This window comes from Idiotropiscis lumnitzeri, chromosome 2 (assembly GCF_059441095.1).
Source record: "Idiotropiscis lumnitzeri isolate Australia: NSW breed Sydney's pygmy pipehorse chromosome 2, RoL_Ilum_1.0, whole genome shotgun sequence".
In the NCBI taxonomy this organism is placed as follows: Eukaryota; Metazoa; Chordata; class Actinopteri; order Syngnathiformes; family Syngnathidae; genus Idiotropiscis; species Idiotropiscis lumnitzeri.
This window is the reverse complement of record NC_142392.1, coordinates 18,155,194-18,173,605: the sequence shown is the minus strand read 5'-3', so window position 1 is coordinate 18,173,605 and position 18,412 is coordinate 18,155,194.

Here is an 18,412-nt window from a genome sequence, read left to right as displayed (position 1 = left end):
ACCACAGGATGGTACATTTCAGGAAGTGGCTCGGTTTGGACCGCTCATCACCCAGTGACCCCACAACCCACAGCAAGAGCACGCCCCACTCACAACCCATGTCTATAACCACCGCAGCTTCTATTATGTGACCTTGTTGACCGGCAGGTGCGGACAACAAGCCTGCTGTGGCACTGCGTCACCAGAACCTGGCCCAGGAGCAGCGGAAATGGAAAGAGCAGACGCAATGGGAGCTGCATGCGTCGGCTGCTGGATTAACTGCTTCCCCCGGTTGTCGTGACCCGTGCCGGTCACGCCTGTTTTGTTGTTGTTTTCGTCACCTCCCTGCCATGTGCACTTTTGTTTATGTTTCTCAGCTGAGCAGGGGCGTCTCCTCCTCCGACCGACTCCGCCCGCGTCATCACGAGCGGGAGACCAGCCCACCGGCGCCGCACCTGACATCCATCCACTGACTAATTACACACACTATTTAAGCCACCTACACTGACTGCCCGGCGTCGGATAATTTTCCTGCACTGCTCACGTTCATGACCCTGGTATCGATTGTTCTCTTGTTCATGTATTTTTGCTCTTGGATCTATTTGTGTTCCACGTTTTGCCAGCTATTGCTCTGTCTCTTTTTGTTCCTCGTTTTCTCCAATTGGTTTTCCCTCTTGCCCTTTTGGCAAGCTATTTATGTTGATCGTTTTTCCTTTTCCTTGCCGGTGCAAGCGCTTTTCGTTCCGTCGTTTATCTCCTTCCTGGTGTTAGCTTTTCTCCGCCAGCGCTTTGTGTTTTCTCCTGATTTATCGACGGATGTAATGCTAAGATAGATATATTTGCCTTAATTGATGATTGGACTTCCACTATTGTGAATCAATAAACACTCTTTGTTAAACTGATTTTCCTGTGTCCGCGTTTGGAGAGTCCTGCCACCTTCTTCCCAGCGTTTCGCTGGCAAGACCCTGACAGAATTATCCGACCAGAACACGAGTAATCACAGGGTACGTATCTGAACAGCGTATCTCTTGCTACGTACCAGCGAAACCGTCGGGCCCTCCACACAACGGTACGCCTCGATCCTTACTGTGTTCCATGCCACAAAGTGCCCAATACGATACGTGGAAGCGCGTTTCTCTTCATTATTTCTATTTTCAGCTCATAATTTTCCTGCTAAAATTTACACCGTGGCCAGGGTCTGTGCTCAAACTGAGCTTATTCACGACTATGTTGTCTATAGCTATAGTTTTACACTTCTTAGTTCTCATCTCTTTAACCACTAGACCTTTCTTTTCTTAATCTTCTGCACATTTCTCCCGCGCTAGTCCCCATTTACATAGTTCCTAGCATTATTTTTTTTCATTTATTTATTTATTTTTTAATACTTTTGCGTATGTTCTTTCACAGTGCGGTTACTTTGACATCTTTTAATGTCTTAATCAGTCATGATATTGGCCTCTTGTTAAAACTATAATTGAAACTAACACAGGGACATTTTCCATGACCAACCAGCCAGCAGACCCACACGCACAAGCTCTCTTTAACGACCCCAAAAGCCCCGACCGCTTGGACACAGGCGCACAACACCCATTGTGAGTAAAAGCATCTCACCGAAAGTTCAGCCAGCCGGCTGTTGAACGCCTGCGCCCCAGCACCCTGAGACCCTCAATGGAGCAAGAATCCTCTTTGTGACGCCAAAAATGTGGTATATTTTGTTGTTGATGTGTGGGTCTGGCTCAGCTTCCCTCCGGACAGGTCGCCGAGCATGGCAGAATTGGTGATGGAAAAAAATTCTCTGACACAGCCATTTTGGTTATTTTTGTCACGTGCTGATGTCAAAAGAAGTCTCCCCAAAAAGCAAAAAGGGAAAGGTGTCCCCTCTCTCTGGCCTTCCCTTCTTATAGGGAATGGCCACACCGGACATGAATATTGAAGGTTTGTATTACGATTGCTGGCATTATTTTAAACACTTACGGGACAGAAGGTCAATTATTTAATTGAGCAGGTTCATATTTACTGAATATGTTCGACATTGATTAAACAAAAAGCATTTATCAAATGAATGTAGAAGTACAGTGCATCGATAAGATTGACTGGGATTGTAGTCATGGTGTTTACTGATGCATTCATATGCTAAATTGATATGACTTAGTTTAAATGTAAGACCTCAAAATTACACACATAGTATTTTCATGACCCACACTCTCATTCAGAACAAACAAATTCAGTCTGCTCAGGTGTGAGAGTATGTAAATAGTTTGTGTATTTTTAATCATGTTTTTTATACACTATTTGTATCAATGATAATTACACACACACACTCACAGACACGCACATCATTGCTTCAGCACACATGCGCACACCCACACGCTTGTTTTAAGTTTCACTTTCCATAGGTATCGTTTTTCTCTGAATAAAGTCCAGAGGGATGGGCGAAGAAGTCAGTGAGAGTACGGGAGATTGAACTAGCAAGACGCCTACTTCACCTCCTGGCTTCTCCTCCCATCGCGATGGAGAAAAGACAAAACCTTCCCTGGTTATTCCTCTGGTTCTTTGCATTTAATTCAGTCTAATGAAGGCGTCAGGACCTTTTTAAACCTGACATCAGGTCAAACTGATGACACCCCAGATAGCACTTCATGGACAAATACTTCAAAGCACATTCTCCACATAGGCCATAGAAGATACAAACATATCAAGTTGGGCCGGGGAGGACGTCACAGCGATGCTATCAAGAAGACCCAAAAATATAATCTGATCTGGGAAAACATACACCACACAATCTGTACACTGACGAGATTGCAGGGGAATGTGAGCAGGAGAGACGGAGAGACTGCCTGAGAAGGTCAGCCTTGGACCTGGACCGGGCCGGGGGAAGGAGCAAGGACGACAGATTCAACCTACATGACCCTTGACATAAAAAACCTCCTATAAAATGTGAGGCTGGGCTGAGATCAGCGCGCCATTTTTCGATAGTACTCGTCTGAGTACAGTTTCTCGTCAGATTAAGAAAAAGCCGCCCAGATCTCTGTATTTGTACTATTTCCTGAACGCCAGAAATTGAAGAAACTAAATATTGGAACTCTATTCAGTTGTTGTCAAGTCTTTATTTGACCCTATTCTTCTTGAGTACAAAAAACGAACACGCATTGGAGTAAGTTTAGCTTTTAAGATTCATTTACTAAATGTTTCTCATTTTCTCGGTGGCTCAACTCCAACAGTGGATATAAAAGTACACTACATCTGTCAGCATAGTTTTGAAACATGATGACATGACAAACTTAATTTCTTTAACAACATTTAAAAACCGGAATAAGTAAAATGTTAAATAATCAGTTCAAATTTTAAACTGAGAAAAAAAAACACGGAGTTTACCCCCCGCTAATGGTTATTGGCATTTAATTTCTGCACTGATTTCATTTGCCATAAACAAATGTTCAGCGAACCGGATAGTAAAAGGCAATATTTAAAAATAAAACGGCAATAACCTTGAACGATTTCCCCCAAAAACTTAATGTTGTTATGTATATTTTTAACGATAGAAAGTCGTTCTTTCCAAAGCAAATGAGAGTAAGACGGGTACAAACCTGCTTTGTGTAGCACAACAGGAGGCTGCTTGTTAACTTCGCCCAGCAGTTGAAGATGTTGCTCGTTCTCTTCTTTTATTACACAAAGTTCCTCTTTGTACTTGGGTGTCGTTCTTTCACACATTTTCAAATGATAATTCCAAAAAACCCGCACTTGATCTCTGCTTGGCGATGAGTCATGTGCCTCTTTTCGTTAGCGGCTAGCAAGCTAACAAGCTAAGCTAACTACGCCGAAAAGCATCAACGCGCGAAGATGATGTTATCGGGACACAAAGACTTAATGAATTATGTCGACGTCCTTTAGAGGCGCACTGGACATTCTGTGAGAAATTTACAGTCAGTTCCACAATAAATCAGAAGAATTTAGCGGTGGACTGTTTTTGTTCCGGTGTGGATGTGGTCGAGGTCCTTCGGAAGCTGCGCGCTTGCTTATGACGTCATGCTTTAAGCACGTATTTTTCAAATATATTTATTTGCCTCTGTGTTTGTTTTTACCCATGTCTGTTCTATTTTAATATATATTTTATATAATATTTTAATTCGGTTGATAAAAAAAAATTAACAAAATAACTAAAATAACGCCACATTGGCGAGTAAACTCTGACGTCACTTCTGCATTTGCCCCGAGAAGCCGCTGCTGCAAGAGCAGTGGGACGTTTAAGTTTCTCCTCCCGAACTTGCAACAATGCTGTGTTTCACTCGGGCTGCGAGATTGTATGAATATAATGTCTGCATAGACTAGTAGTGCTTCTCAACTATTTCACGCCCGCCCCTACCAAGAAGAAAAAGATTCGCGCCCCCCCACCACCATTTTTTTCTGTCTTTGTATAGTGATGTTAGATTGTCAATAAAATATCCCTTAACTAAGCTAAATTGCTAAGAAATATAATTTTGAGAATTATTATTGTGAGGATCTCGAAACTCAGTACTCTGTTGTACAAATATTGATGAGATGATAAATATTTACTCATACGTTTTTTGTAAAATCTTTATTCACAAAAGCAAACCAAACACAGTTATTAATACCAAAATCCATGCGATGTATCTAATTTGAAGTACTTAGCACCTGCCATGTCACTCAGGACTTCTTCACGCTTGGGAAACTGATAATGTTCTCTTATATGAAAAAAAATCAGTGCCTACCTTCTGCCAGGGAGTTGTGGGAAGGTCAGCTACTAATACGTACATAATAGAGAAAAGACAAAAAGAAGAGCCAGGGGGATTTTAAACAAAAATTCTTTGTAAATAACAAAAAGCAACAGCTTTAGTATTTTACGATACGTTTTTTAAAAAATAATTTTATGGTTACTATACGTTTTTTTTAATGGTTACTGTAATGTTCCGTCTTCTATCTTAAGAAGTCACGCAGGCAACGTGATGCTGCAAGCTTGTGTCTCTTAATTTACTGACTTGCATTCTCGTCTATGTGCAGACACACTTGTTCGTCTGGTAACCAAAACACACATCGGGCAATACTGCCAACTAGTGGCCAATGATATAACTGCTATCATTACATCTCCCTTTCAAACGTTAAACAATGCCTATGCCTTTTTTTCATTATTATTATTTATTATTATTATTATTATTATAATTTTGTTTTGTTATCAATTATTTTCACTTCTTATCAATATCTATCCATTATTTATGACAACAAGAAGCTCTACAACAATTTTAGCAACAATAACACAACATTAAACATTTTCAATCAGCCTGTCCGGTTGTCGTCTAACTCTTGTTGATCTTCGAAGAGGTTCAGTAATCCCAGAAATTGCTGGTGGTTGAGGTCTGTGCTCCTTCGATGTATCCACCTGCTTTGCAGCCTCAGCCGCATCAGAAGATTTCTTACAATTCCCGGGAACCTTCAGAAGACTCCTCCTGTTCCTCCTCACTCTTTGTCCATGCTTTGTTTCCACAATGTAAGATCTCGGTCAGGCTTCGATAAGGACAGTCACTTTTCTGTCCCAACAATTAGGTCCCTCAATCCTTACAGTGTCTTTCTCAGAAAGAGGTTCCAGATGTTTTGTAGCTCTGTCATAAGCAATTTTCTGTTTGAGTTTGAGCATTCTCTTATTTTCAATCCAAATGTTGTTGTCCTGTCCTTGTGGTATTTGTGGAAGCGTGGTGCGAAGCTTACGGCACATGAGTAGCTCAGCAGGCGAAGCTCCACACTCCAGAGGTGCAGCTCTGTAACTCAATAGGGCAAGGTAAGGATCAGATGCATCATCCTTGGCCTTCCTTAGCAGTCTCTTGATGATTTGCACTCCCTTCTCAGCCTGGCCATTTGCTTGTGGGTATAAAGGGCTTGAAGTGAATCCATATTGCTTTGCAAACTGTTGAAATTCTCCACAGTCAAATTGCGGACCGTTGTCACTCACAACACACTGCGGAATTCCGTGTCTTGCAAAGAACCCTTTCATGTGCACAATAATGGACTGTGCAGTGGTGCTGGTGAGTTGCGCAATCTCAGGATAGTTAGAGTAATAGTCAATGTTAATAACATAAACTTGTACGTACCCACGATGCTACCAAAGGCAAAAGATGTATGCAGATTGTGCTCGATTGGACTTCATTATCATCACATTTCTCTCTTATTGGTGATCTATTATTATACTTCCTGCTTCCGCGACTTCCGATTTGATGACGTCATTTCCGGGTACGAACTACGCTGCTTCATAACGAAACTAAAGTTGCGTTGTACAAAAATATTTAGAAAAATATTTAACGTTACACTTCACAGTAATTTGAATGCAATAACAGGATTTAAATGAACTACAAATTGAAAACAGAAAAGCAATACTTTTCTAGCCACTCAAAAGGTGAACAGTTTGCACGCTAGTATTATGCAAAAACATTAACAGTAGGGACCCATATTGCTATTATTAAGGTTATTTCGTTAGAGCAGGGGTGTCAAACTCATTTTTGTGGACGGGCCACATTGTAGTTGTGGTTTCCCTCAGAGGGCCGGTATGACTGTGAACCCATATAAATTGAATGGAAAGCCAGTTTTGAAATCAGAAGCTCCTAAGTAATTGTTCAACAATTTTTCCATTTATTTTAAAAGGGGAGGACTGCTAACAAATAAATGGCAATATCTCATATCTCAGTGTTGTTAAAAGTGAAGAAAATATGATAGAAACAGGAAGTTGATGCAGATGATTTGCCCTTTGCGGGCCACATAAAATGAGGTTGCGGGCCAGATCTGGCCCCCGGGCCTTGAGTTTGACATGCGCGTTTGAGTTAATTGTATGTACCTTGTTGCTTTTCATGTGCAGAATGTCACCGTGAGGGACATCTCTTGACCGCAAGAAACATTCCAAGTCACCCTCTAAGGTTATTGCCGCATCTGACGTACTGTCGTCTCTCGAACAGCCGCGCATCAGAGGCTAGGCAAGCCAAACTGACCCGGAAGTACATAAACACGTATTAAAAAAATAAATAAACGAACATTCACTATCTTTGCAAGGGAAAGCAAAGATTTTGCGAGGGAATGCAAAGTTGTTTTTTTTTCTTCCATGTCCCCTAAGGGGCTCCGGAATTTCCGAACGCCGTCAGAGGAAAAGGAGAAATAAAAAAGGAAAATCTGGATATCAGTCTGAATCGTGGCCTTTTTGCTGGACCGGTGTGGCTACACTCCTGCCATTCCAAAAACTTTGAGAGAAACTGAGATCATTCGCGTTTCTCTTTCTGGTTCTTTTTTTAGTTCAACTTTGAGATCTGTTTTTCACTTTTTTACACAGCGTAGTAAAGGCCAGTTGAGCAAGTGGAACAAGTGATTTTATTGATGATTGTGGAAGGCACCGATTTCATAAGCACCGTTTCTTCTCACACCTTTTCCATTAAGTACGATTAAAAAGACAACTGAAAAGCATAACGTTAACAAATGTTATTCCACACAAAGGCAATTAATTTCATTTATAATGTTTGATGTTAACACACAAAAAAACTCATCATCACTCAGAGACAATGGTTCTTCTGGCACGGATCACATTGGCTTAGTGTCAATAAAAGATCTTTGCAAAATTCAATTTCATCATATTTTAATGAAAATCACATTTACATTGTAGACGCCAAATACAGTGGAACTTCGGTTCTCGACCATAATCCGTTCCAGAACCCTGTTTGAAAAGCGATTTGTTCCAACACCGAATTAAATGCAATAGTTGTACGCACTGTTTATCTTTTTTCGCTACTAGCAGCTTTGTTGCTTGCACTGACCTTCTTAGGAGGCATGATTAGGGGCTAAAATACTTCGCAGCACGTAGCACGTCCGCACGTGACAACAATTGATCAATTGGCCGCTCAGCATCCCACCCTCGCGTGCGCACTCACGCGTCATACCGGTGTCGTGCCAAAGTACTTCCCCCCCTGCCAAAATCTGTATCCCCTGCGCGCACGCATTGACTGAAGGCGGCGCGATGTTACTACGGTTGTTTTCATTGAAAGGCACGAAGAATGTATGAGTTTGTGTTTTTGATTTGCTTTCATTTAAACTAGGGTTTCCATAAAAGTGGTAGTCTTCGTCGGTGTTGTTTTCCGCACACCATTCGCTACAATTTAACACGTAAAGTAAGCGTTTGACTGCGCCGAAATCGGGGGGAAATTCCCTGCATTTGCATTCGTTAGACCAAAGAAATTTTGCAATCAATGAAGCTACCATACGGGAATTTAAGTGATCAAAACACGATGGAAAGGGGAGAGGATGAGTGAAGTGGGCTATATCGTGTTTCCAGCGAGATCAAATTAAGTGGCAAAATACAGATAGGTGGAATCCTGTTAGAGAACACGTAATTGTATTCCAATTGACTGATTTGTTTATTTTTTATAACCATCGATAGCCGCGTCAAGAGTAGCAAAAGAATAAAAAAATAAATAAAGTCACTCGCGTTCTGCGTCGGACTCGAGGTGCATTCACTGACCACTTACGCAGTAGGAAAGTTACCAGCGTAACAATATGGTATGCTGTGTTATCAGGTACATCAGTAGGGGGCACTGCAGGGCAGTTGGATGTGTGTAAGCCTGTTGTTATGACTGCAGGGCATTCGAGGAACACGTTGTTGGAAATAAACGCTGGCCAAGTTGGGTCAGAGCAAAGAAACTGGACTTGTATCTTTTCTTAGAAAACCCCACTTAAACATGGTGGCAGTGGTGGGATTTTGCCGGATTTTTTTGGTAAATCCTTGTTTCCACCGAGGAGACGACAAGACGCTAACGATTAGCGGAGGTTAGCATCGCCAGGCAAGCTCCGAGCATGGACGGGCTGAAAGCGCCACAAACGTTGTGTTTGGACTCCAGCCATTTGTCCAAAACGTGGAAGGCGTGGAGGGACGAGTTTCAACTTTATGTTGGATTAACTGTTGCCGAGGATGACGAGAAGAGGCGGGTGCGGCTCTTCAGGTACCTGGTCGGCGAGGGCGGCAGGGTGCTGCTCGATACGCTCATGGGGGACACAGCGCAGGCGGAGTGGACGTTGGAAGACATGATTGAGAAATTCGACACCTATTGCAGTCCAGCGGTGAATGAAAGGGTGGAGAGGTACAAATTTTTCACGAGGAACCAAGGACCCAGTGAGTCTATTGACAACTATGTTACCGAATTGAAGCTGCTTGCTAAGACATGTAACTTTGCCAACTTGAGAGACTCCCTCATTCGAGACAGAATCGTGTGCGGCATTTGTGACGCCAACATGCGGGAAAGATTACTGAGGGAAAAGGCTTTGACTTTGGATGCTTGCCTTCAGCTGTGCAGAGCAGCGGAGCTGTCCCGGGAAAATTGCAGGACCATTGCTGGACAAGTGGAGGAAGTTCATGTCGTCCACGGAGCTTCACGCCAGCAGCAAGGAGAGAAAGACAACATGGTGGATTGCAAGTACTGTGGTAGGACGCACGAGAGGAGCAAATACAAATGTCCGGCTTTTGGCAAGAAATGCAAAAAGTGTGGTTCGGACAACCATTTTGCGGCAAAATGTAAAGCTCGCACGGAAGTCAAGCGAAAGACGTCGATTCACTGTGTAGAGGACTTTGAAAGTGAATATGAGGACATTCTGTGTGTTAGAGAGGTGACAAAACTTGAAAATGTGAATACCATAAGCTCTAACAAGGACAGTGACACAAAGCTGTTTGCAGGCATGCTCTTGGGGAAAAATATGGTAAAGTTCCAAATTGATTGCGGCGCTACATGTAACGTATTACCCGTTAACCTGCTGAACACGGATGCGAGACTGGATGAGACGACGTCAGTACTAGTGATGTATAATGGTAGCAAGGTGAAACCACTGGGCAAGTGTAAAGTTAAGCTGAGGAACCCAAGAAACCAGAAACTGTATCGGCTAGAGTTCCAAGTAGTGGATGAGGACTGCACTGTCCCACTTATAGGAAAAAGAGCCAGTGAGGCTATGAAGCTTATCAAGGTGCATTATGAAAATATCATGGCAATGGACAGTATTGTGACAACAGAGAAAGAGACAAAAGGAGAGTGGACATTTGAACAGATTAAGATGGACTTTGCAGATGTATTCTCAGGAGATGGGTGTCTGGAAGGAGAGTACACAATAGAAGTGGACAAAAGTGTCAAACCAGTACAGCTGCCAAAGCGACGTGTGCCTGTTGCTATGCTGAAGCCACTGAAGGAGGAGCTTCAAGACCTTGAGCGCAGAGGTATTATCGCACCAGTGGACTGTAGCACCGATTGGATCAGCAGCATGGTGGTAGTACAAAAACAAAATGGCAGACCAAGAATATGCATTGATCCAAAGCCCTTGAACAAGGCTCTCAAGCGCAGTCACTTCCCATTGGCAACTATTGAAGATGTACTCCCAGACTTGTCTAAAGCTAGACTGTTCACAGTGTGTGATGTTAAAAGTGGTTTCTGGCATGTCAAACTTGAAGAGAAGTCCAGCTACCTGACCACATTCTCCACCCCATTTGGGCGCTACAGATGGCTCCGGATGCCCATGGGGATTAGTCCGGCACCTGAGGTTTTCCAGAGGAAATTGAATCAAGCATTGGATGGACTGCCTGGTCTGTATATCATTGCTGACGATGTGCTTATTACAGGCCAGGGTGAGAGACAGGAAGATGCGATAAGAGACCATGATGCAAAGTTGAGACAGTTTCTGGACAGATGTAAACAAAAGAACATTAAATTGAATCCAGACAAGTTCAAACTGAGACAGGCTGAGTGCAATTACATTGGACACAGGCTCACAGCAGGTGGACTGAAAGTAGACCCGGACAAGGTCCGTGCCATTGAGCACATGCCGAGGCCCACAGACGTCAAGGCAGTGCAAAGACTGTTGGGCATGGTAAACTATCTGGCGAAATTTTGCCCCAAGCTTTCAGACCAATGTGAGGTACTGAGACAGTTGACACACAAAGATGTTGAATGGGAATGGATGGAGCAACATGAAACGGCTTTTGCGAAACTTGAAATGATGATTGCCGGTGCTCCTGTCCTGAAGTATTACTGCCCTGAGGAGGATTTAGTGGTGCAATGCGATGCATCGGACACTGGTTTGGGGGCAGCACTAATGCAGAAAGGCAAGCCCATTGCTTTTGCAAGCAGAGCACTCACGCAGACGGAACGTGGCTATGCTCAGATTGAGAAAGAGTTTTTAGCCATGGTTTTCAGTGGAGAGAAATTTCATCAGTTCACGTATGGGCGTAAGGTCACTGTCCAATCCGATCATAAGCCGCTCGAGACAATTGTGAGGAAACCTCTGTTGAGTGCTCCAAAGAGACTCCAAAGAATGATGCTGCGCATTCAGAAATATGATTTGACTGTAGTGTACGTTCCTGGCAGGGACATGTTACTGCAGACACGTTGAGTAGAGCATATCTCCCAGAATGCTCACCCCTGGGCTCTGTTGAGGCTGACATAGAAACTGTTAACATGGTACAGCACCTCCCTATCTCCAGTGACAGCCTGAGCAGGATTAGAGTAGCTACGGAAGAAGATAGAACGCTTCAAACTCTCATTAAGATGATGCAACAGGGATGGCCATCAGACAGAAGATCAATACCGCCGGAGATCAGGCCATACTATTCGTTTCAAGGGGAGCTGAGTCACCAATATGGCATTGTTTTTAAAGGTGAACGTGCTGTTATCCCTACCGCACTCCAGAAGGACATCACCAGCCGTCTGCATTCATCTCATCTAGGTGTTGGAGGATGTCTGAGGAGAGCCAGAGAATGCGTTTTCTGGATTGGCATGAATGACCATATTACAGCACACATCGCTCGTTGTGACATCTGCAGGTCAGTAGATGACAGACAACAGAAGGAAACACTCAACCCACATGATTTGCCAAACAGGCCATGGGCAAAGGTGGGCGTCGACATTTTTCAGTTAGAGGACAAGAACTACATATGTGACAGTGGACTATTACTCGAATTATTGGGAAATAGACTTTTTGCCTGACACTAAATCTGCCACGGTGATAAAGAAACTGAAAGCCCACTTTGCTAGATATGGCATTCCCAGCACTGTAATTTCAGATAATGGACCTCAATACTCATCGGAGGATTTCCACAGGTTCAGTCGGCTGTGGGAGTTCGAGCACAAGACATCATCTCCAGGTTACCCTCAGAGTAACGGCAAAGCAGAGTCTGCCGTGAAGACAGCAAAAAGACTTTTGCAAAAGGCTAAAGCGGCTGGGCAGGACCCATATCTTGCGTTATTGGATCACCGCAATACACCGTCACAAGGACTAGACTCAAGCCCGGCGCAAAGACTGCTGAGCCGCCGTACAAGGACACTGCTCCCAGTCAAGCCCAGCCTTCTTCGGCCCAAAGTGATTAGAGCAGGGCCAGTGCTGCTGAAAAATCAATTCCGCCAGTGTGCTTATTACAACCGCTCTGCTAGGGATCTCGATGCATTAAAACCTGGCGATTGTGTTAGGGTTCAGCCTTTTCACCTCCACACTAAGTGGAGGTTGGGCAGAGTGAAAAACTGTTGATTGCAGATCCTATGACATTGAATTGGATTCAGGTGCTGTTCTGAGAAGGAACCGTAGACACCTCAGGCACGCTCTGGGAGATCCACATGTGAGGCCAATAGACATGGAGGCTGAGGATCCACCAAACACCCAAGCGAGTCCAATACAACCTCAGCCAGCCGCTCCGTCCGATAGCGATAGGCCGATGACAACTAGGAGTGGGAGAGTTATTCACAAGCCGCAGCGGTACAAGGACTTTACTACTTAATCACATGCTTTGGGGATTCTTATTTTTAAGGGTAATTGTAATTGTGAAAAAAAAAAAAAGGGTGGGATTCTTCCTAACAGAGGAGCACTGTTTTGTTTGGGATGTTGAAATTGCATCTGTCACTGAGAAAAAAAAAAACTGTTGTCTCAGCATTGTTCACATTGTAATGTTTTTTTCTTCCTTGTGTGTGTTAATGTGTGTTCAGCACCAGGTCCAATTTAAAGGACAAGCTTTCCAAAAAGAGAAAGGATGTAACAATATGGTATGCTGTGTTATCAGGTGCACTAGTAGGGGGCACTGCAGGGCAGTTGGAAGTGTGTCAGCCTGTTGTTATGACTGCAGGGCATTCGAGGAACACGTTGTTGGAAATAAACGCTGGCTAAGTTGGGTCAGAGCAAAGAAACTGGACTTGTATTTTTCTTAGAAAACCCCACTTAAACACTGCTAGCATATGCAGACATTATATTCATACAATCTTGCAGCCCGAGTGAACCACAGCATTGTTGCAAGTTCGGTAGGAGAAACGTAAACGTCCCACTGCTGGAGCAGGAAAGGCTTCTCGGGGCAAAGGCGGAAGTGACGTCGGAGCTGACTCGCTTTTGTGGCGTTATTTTAATTATTTTGTTACATTTTTTTTTTATCAACCAAATTAAAATATTACATAGAATATATATTAAAGGAGAACCATCAGGTGTAAAAACAAACACAGAGGCAAAGAAATATATTTGAAAAATACGTGCTTAAATCATGACGTCATAAGCAAGCGCGCAGCTTCCGAAGGACCCCGTCCACACCGGAATAAAAACACCCACCGCTAAATTCTTCTGATTTAGTGTGGAACTGACTGTAATTTTTTCATAGGATGTCCAGTTCTACTCTAAAGGACTACGACATAATTCATTAAGTCTTTGTGTCCCGATAACCTCATCTTCGCGCGTTGATGCTTTTCGGCGTAGTTAGCTTAGCTTGTTAGCTAGCTAGCCGCTAACAAAAAGAGGCACATGACTCATCGCCAAGCAGAGATCAAGTGCGGATTTTTGGGAATTATCATTTGAAAATGTGTGCAAGAACGACACCCAAGTACGAAGAGGAACTTTGTGGAATAAAAGAAGAGAACGAGCAACATCTTCAACTGCTGGGCGAAGGTTGCAAGCAGCTTCGTGTTGTGCCACTCAAAGCAGGTTTGTACACGTCTTACTCTCATTTACTTTGAAAAGAACGACTTTCTATCGTTAGAAATATGCATCACAACATTAAGTTGTTTGGGGAAATCGTTCAAGGTTATTGCCGCTTTATTTTTAAATATTGCCTTTTACTTGCCGGTTTGCTGAACATTTGTTTATGCCAAATTAAATCAGTGCAGAAAATAAATGCCAAAGAATAACCAATAGTGGGGGGGGGGAACTCCATGTTTTCCCAGTATAAAATTTGAACTGATTATTTTACATTTTCAATTTTCTGGTTTTTATATCTTGTTCAAGCAATGACTTAGGGAAGGAATTCTGCCTGACTCTAAAAAATGTGCACACTGCGGCGAAAACATCAATGGCGGTCGATGAATTTTAGTGAATAAAACACAAAATATTAAGTTTAAAAAAAAAAAAAAAAGTACGTATTGGTCTTATTTATTAACTTTGTACTGTCTTGGTCGGGTGAGAGTCAAAGAACCTCGTGTGGCCCTGCACTGTTTTGTGCACAGGTGCATTGTTTCACCTCATCCAAACATTTAAAATACATTGAATGCATCCATCCAGGGTTGCACGGATCTCATCAGTGAACAAGCGCATGCTGCAAGGAATGCATCTGCATCTTTGGCTTACTATGGGCTTAAAAAGGGAGAACGTCACAACCCCCTTTTCCACCAACAAGTCCAGGAACATTTAGTTCCTGGTAATAAAGTTCCTGTGGCCCAGGTGGTTTGCATCACCCCCACAACTCATAGTTCCTGGTAATTTATCCAAATGACAATCATGATGTATCAGTGGGAGGTCTTGTGTTACTTTGTTAGTCATTACTGACACCCTATGGCTGTTAACCATCATTGCAGTTCCAAAATGATTCAGTGAACTCTTAAAATATTATGGTGTATCTTAGTTGAATTAGAATACATATTCCAGAAACGTCTGTGACTATGTCAGGAATGAACTCGGGCACCAGCCGCAATGTGCTTACTTTTTAAATGCTCGTTTATCACGGTTGTGCTGCGAAAGGGAGGTTTACACATCGTAGGATGTAATTTTGTGAAATGCCCCCATGGTCCGGTCAAAGTTGGTGCCGCACGCATTGCTCCGTGTGCGGCAGGCACAAGTCAAGGTAGCACGGTAGAAACAATATAAGACAAAGTCGCCGCATGAGCTTTGACTTGACCAAACCAAATGTGTGTGTCTTTTTGTGCCCTGCAGACGTCAGTGAATACTATCTCCGTTCTGTGAAAGAGGAGCCAGACTTGACTCATATCAAAAAGGAGGAGGAGGAGGAGATCAACAAGTCACCACTGAACGTTGTCCCTATAAAGACTGAAGATGAAAACAAGGATGAGAGTGAGGACAACAGAGGGGCGGAGCCTCCAAGCAGCAGCTCAAGTCATCACGTGACAACAGAAGGTGATGAAGACCACTGGGGGCCATCACAAGCACAAAATGAGGACACATTATCACACGATGATGATGATGATGGGCAAGCCAAAGGTGAAAGGGCATGTCACACTGACTCATTCACTTCAAAGCTGTCGTTAAAACCGCACACAAGAACACACAGCGGAGATAAACCTTTTTGCTGCTTGTTTTGTGGTAAAAGTTTTTCTCTAAAATCAAATTTAACAAGCCACACAAGAACACACAGTGGTGAAAAACCTTTTTCTTGCTCAGTTTGTGGAAAATGCTTCTCCCAAAAGGGAAATTTAACAGAACACACAAGAACACACACTGGAGAAAAAACTTTTTCCTGCTCAGTTTGTGGCAAAAGCTTTTCTGGAAAGTCTAATTTAAGAAAACACACAACAACACATAGTGGAGAAAAACCTTTTTCATGCTCAGTTTGTGGAAAAAGCTTCTCTCAAAAGGCACATTTAACAAGCCATGCAAGAACACACAGTGAAGAAAAAACTTTTTCTTGCTCAGTTTGTGGCAAAAGCTTCTATCAAAAGTTTGATTTAACAAGGCACGCAAGAATGCACAGTGAAGAAAAAACTTTTTCTTGCTCAGTTTGTGGCAAAAGCTTCTATCAAAAGTTTGATTTAACAAGGCACGCAAGAACACACAGTGGAGAGAAGCCTTTTTCATGCTCAGTTTGTGGCAAAGGATTCTCTGAAAAGGGACATTTAACACAACACACAAGAACACACAGTGGAGAAAAAGCTTTTTCCTGCTCAGTTTGTGGGAGACGCTTCTCTGTAAAGTCAAATTTAACTTGTCACACAAGAACACACACTGGAGAAAAAGCTTTTTCCTGCTCAGTTTGTGGCAAGAGGTTCTCTCGAAAGTCGGTTTTACGAAGCCACACAAGAACACACAGTGGAGACAAGCCACTCAGTTGCAGCGTTTGTTCTAAAAAATTCTTCACTAAACAGGGAACTGAGAGACACAATTGTGCTGGCGAGAATTGCAGCGATCCTTGAAGCTTAAAAAAAATAAAACAAAAAACTGAAGGAACTGACTCTTTGTGGTAAGATGTAAATTTTGATTTTGAATAAAATATGATATATTGAATTTTGAGAAGCTTTTTTACTGACACTAAGCCAATGTGATCATTGCCAGAAGAAGCAACGTGTCTGAGTGATGATTAATCTTTTTGTGTGTTCATATCAAACATGTAAATAAAATAAATTGCCTCTGCCTGGAACAAATATTTGTGAACATTTTGCTTTTCAGTTGTCTTTTTAATCGTACTTAATGGAAAAGGTGTGAGAAGAAACGGTGCTGATGATATCGGTGCCTTCCACAGTCATCAATAAAATCACTTGTTCCACTTGCTCAACTGGCTTTCATTACGCTGTGAAAAGGTGAAAAACTGAACTAGAAGTTGAACTATAAAAAGAACCAGAAAGAGAAACGGAAATAGTCTCAGTTTCTCTTAAAGGTTTTGTCAGGAGTTGGCAACTCGATGGCAACTGGAGTCAGCGCTGGTTTTCTCGCTGTGTTTGGCTGGCTCGTATATGAATGGTCCATTGAACAAAACTCAAACTCTTCAAATATCCCCTCACATACATTTAATATTGCGCTTTCTGAATAAATTTCTTTCTTTCTAGGTTGAGCTCTATCAAGCGTTTGGGGTTTGTTGCTAAGCAGAATCTCACTTTGGAAAAAAACTATCATTTTGTCAAATATACCAAATATTTTTGTTCATGCTATATTATGCTTTTTATACGTTGGATTAGTTATATAATGAAATAGGGAAATATTAAAATTGGCAACCACATACAGACTTAATTCAATTAATAATAAATATAGAAACATTTTATAAATATTGAACTCATTGAGAAGAGTCCTAATATTGAAATAATTATTGAAATATAAAAAATACTTATGTATTAAATTAATTCAATAACCCGACCCCGGATGAGCGGCAGAAAATGGCTGGATGGATGGAATAATTTAAATTGCACACATTTTCAAAAGAACAAATATGTTCAGAAATATTCAAGTGTGAAATAAAAAGGTTCAAATTAATATTGATATAATTTAACATTAAAATAAATATTGTAGTATTACATAAGCAAGCTTAAATATAAATTGAAATAAATGAAAAAAAAAGTTGTGTATTTTTAAATGGCCTAATATAGATATGGGAAGTAATTCTCTTTATGTAACTATGAAGGGACTGGAGCTCACAGAAGTGACCAGTCTTGGTTCTGAAGTTCCGATGTAACCAGATACTGCCCTGAGAGAAAATAGGCCTGAGCATTGTTAATGGTGGGGGCAATTCTCTCGCCAGGTCGGTGACCTTCCAGGGTATGAGAGTAATTTAAGGTGGTCACGAGTAGACTGGTCGTATCAAAGGGGAGACGCATCTGTTCTCCCTCTGGGGGACTTTTGGAGGGAAATCCCAAAGACTAGCGGGATGGGAATGCATATGCAACAAGGGAAAATTAGATATTCATGTCCTATTTGGGCATTCCCTATAAGAAGGGAATGTCTGAGAGGGGGCTCGCACGTTTTTGGGGAGACTTCTTTTGACATCAGCATGTGACGAGAATAAAATCTTTTTCGAACCAGTTCTTTTCCATCACCAATCCAGCCTTGCTCGGCTGCCTCTCCGGAAGGCAGCAAGGACCCAAACATCTGCCAAGTTACAGGATGGAAAGTATACTATGAACTTACCTTTCAAGAAGAAAGATGTCTTCTTACCAAACAATTTTGCTGTGGCCCAGCAACGGTTACAAGGTCTGAAGAAGAAATTTAAGTTTGATCAGCAACTCCATCAAGAATATGTGAAGTCCATGACTAATGTAATCACTTGCAATTATGCAGAACAAGTACCTGACGATCAAAGAGACCTTGATTCAGGAAGAGTTTGGTATATTCCCCATCATGGTGTCCATCATCCCAGAAAGGGAACACTGCGTGTCGTGTTTGACTGTGGTGCCACGTTTAAGGGCTTGTCCCTGAATACGGAGCTGCTGCAAGGGCCCCTTCTCACAAGCACGTT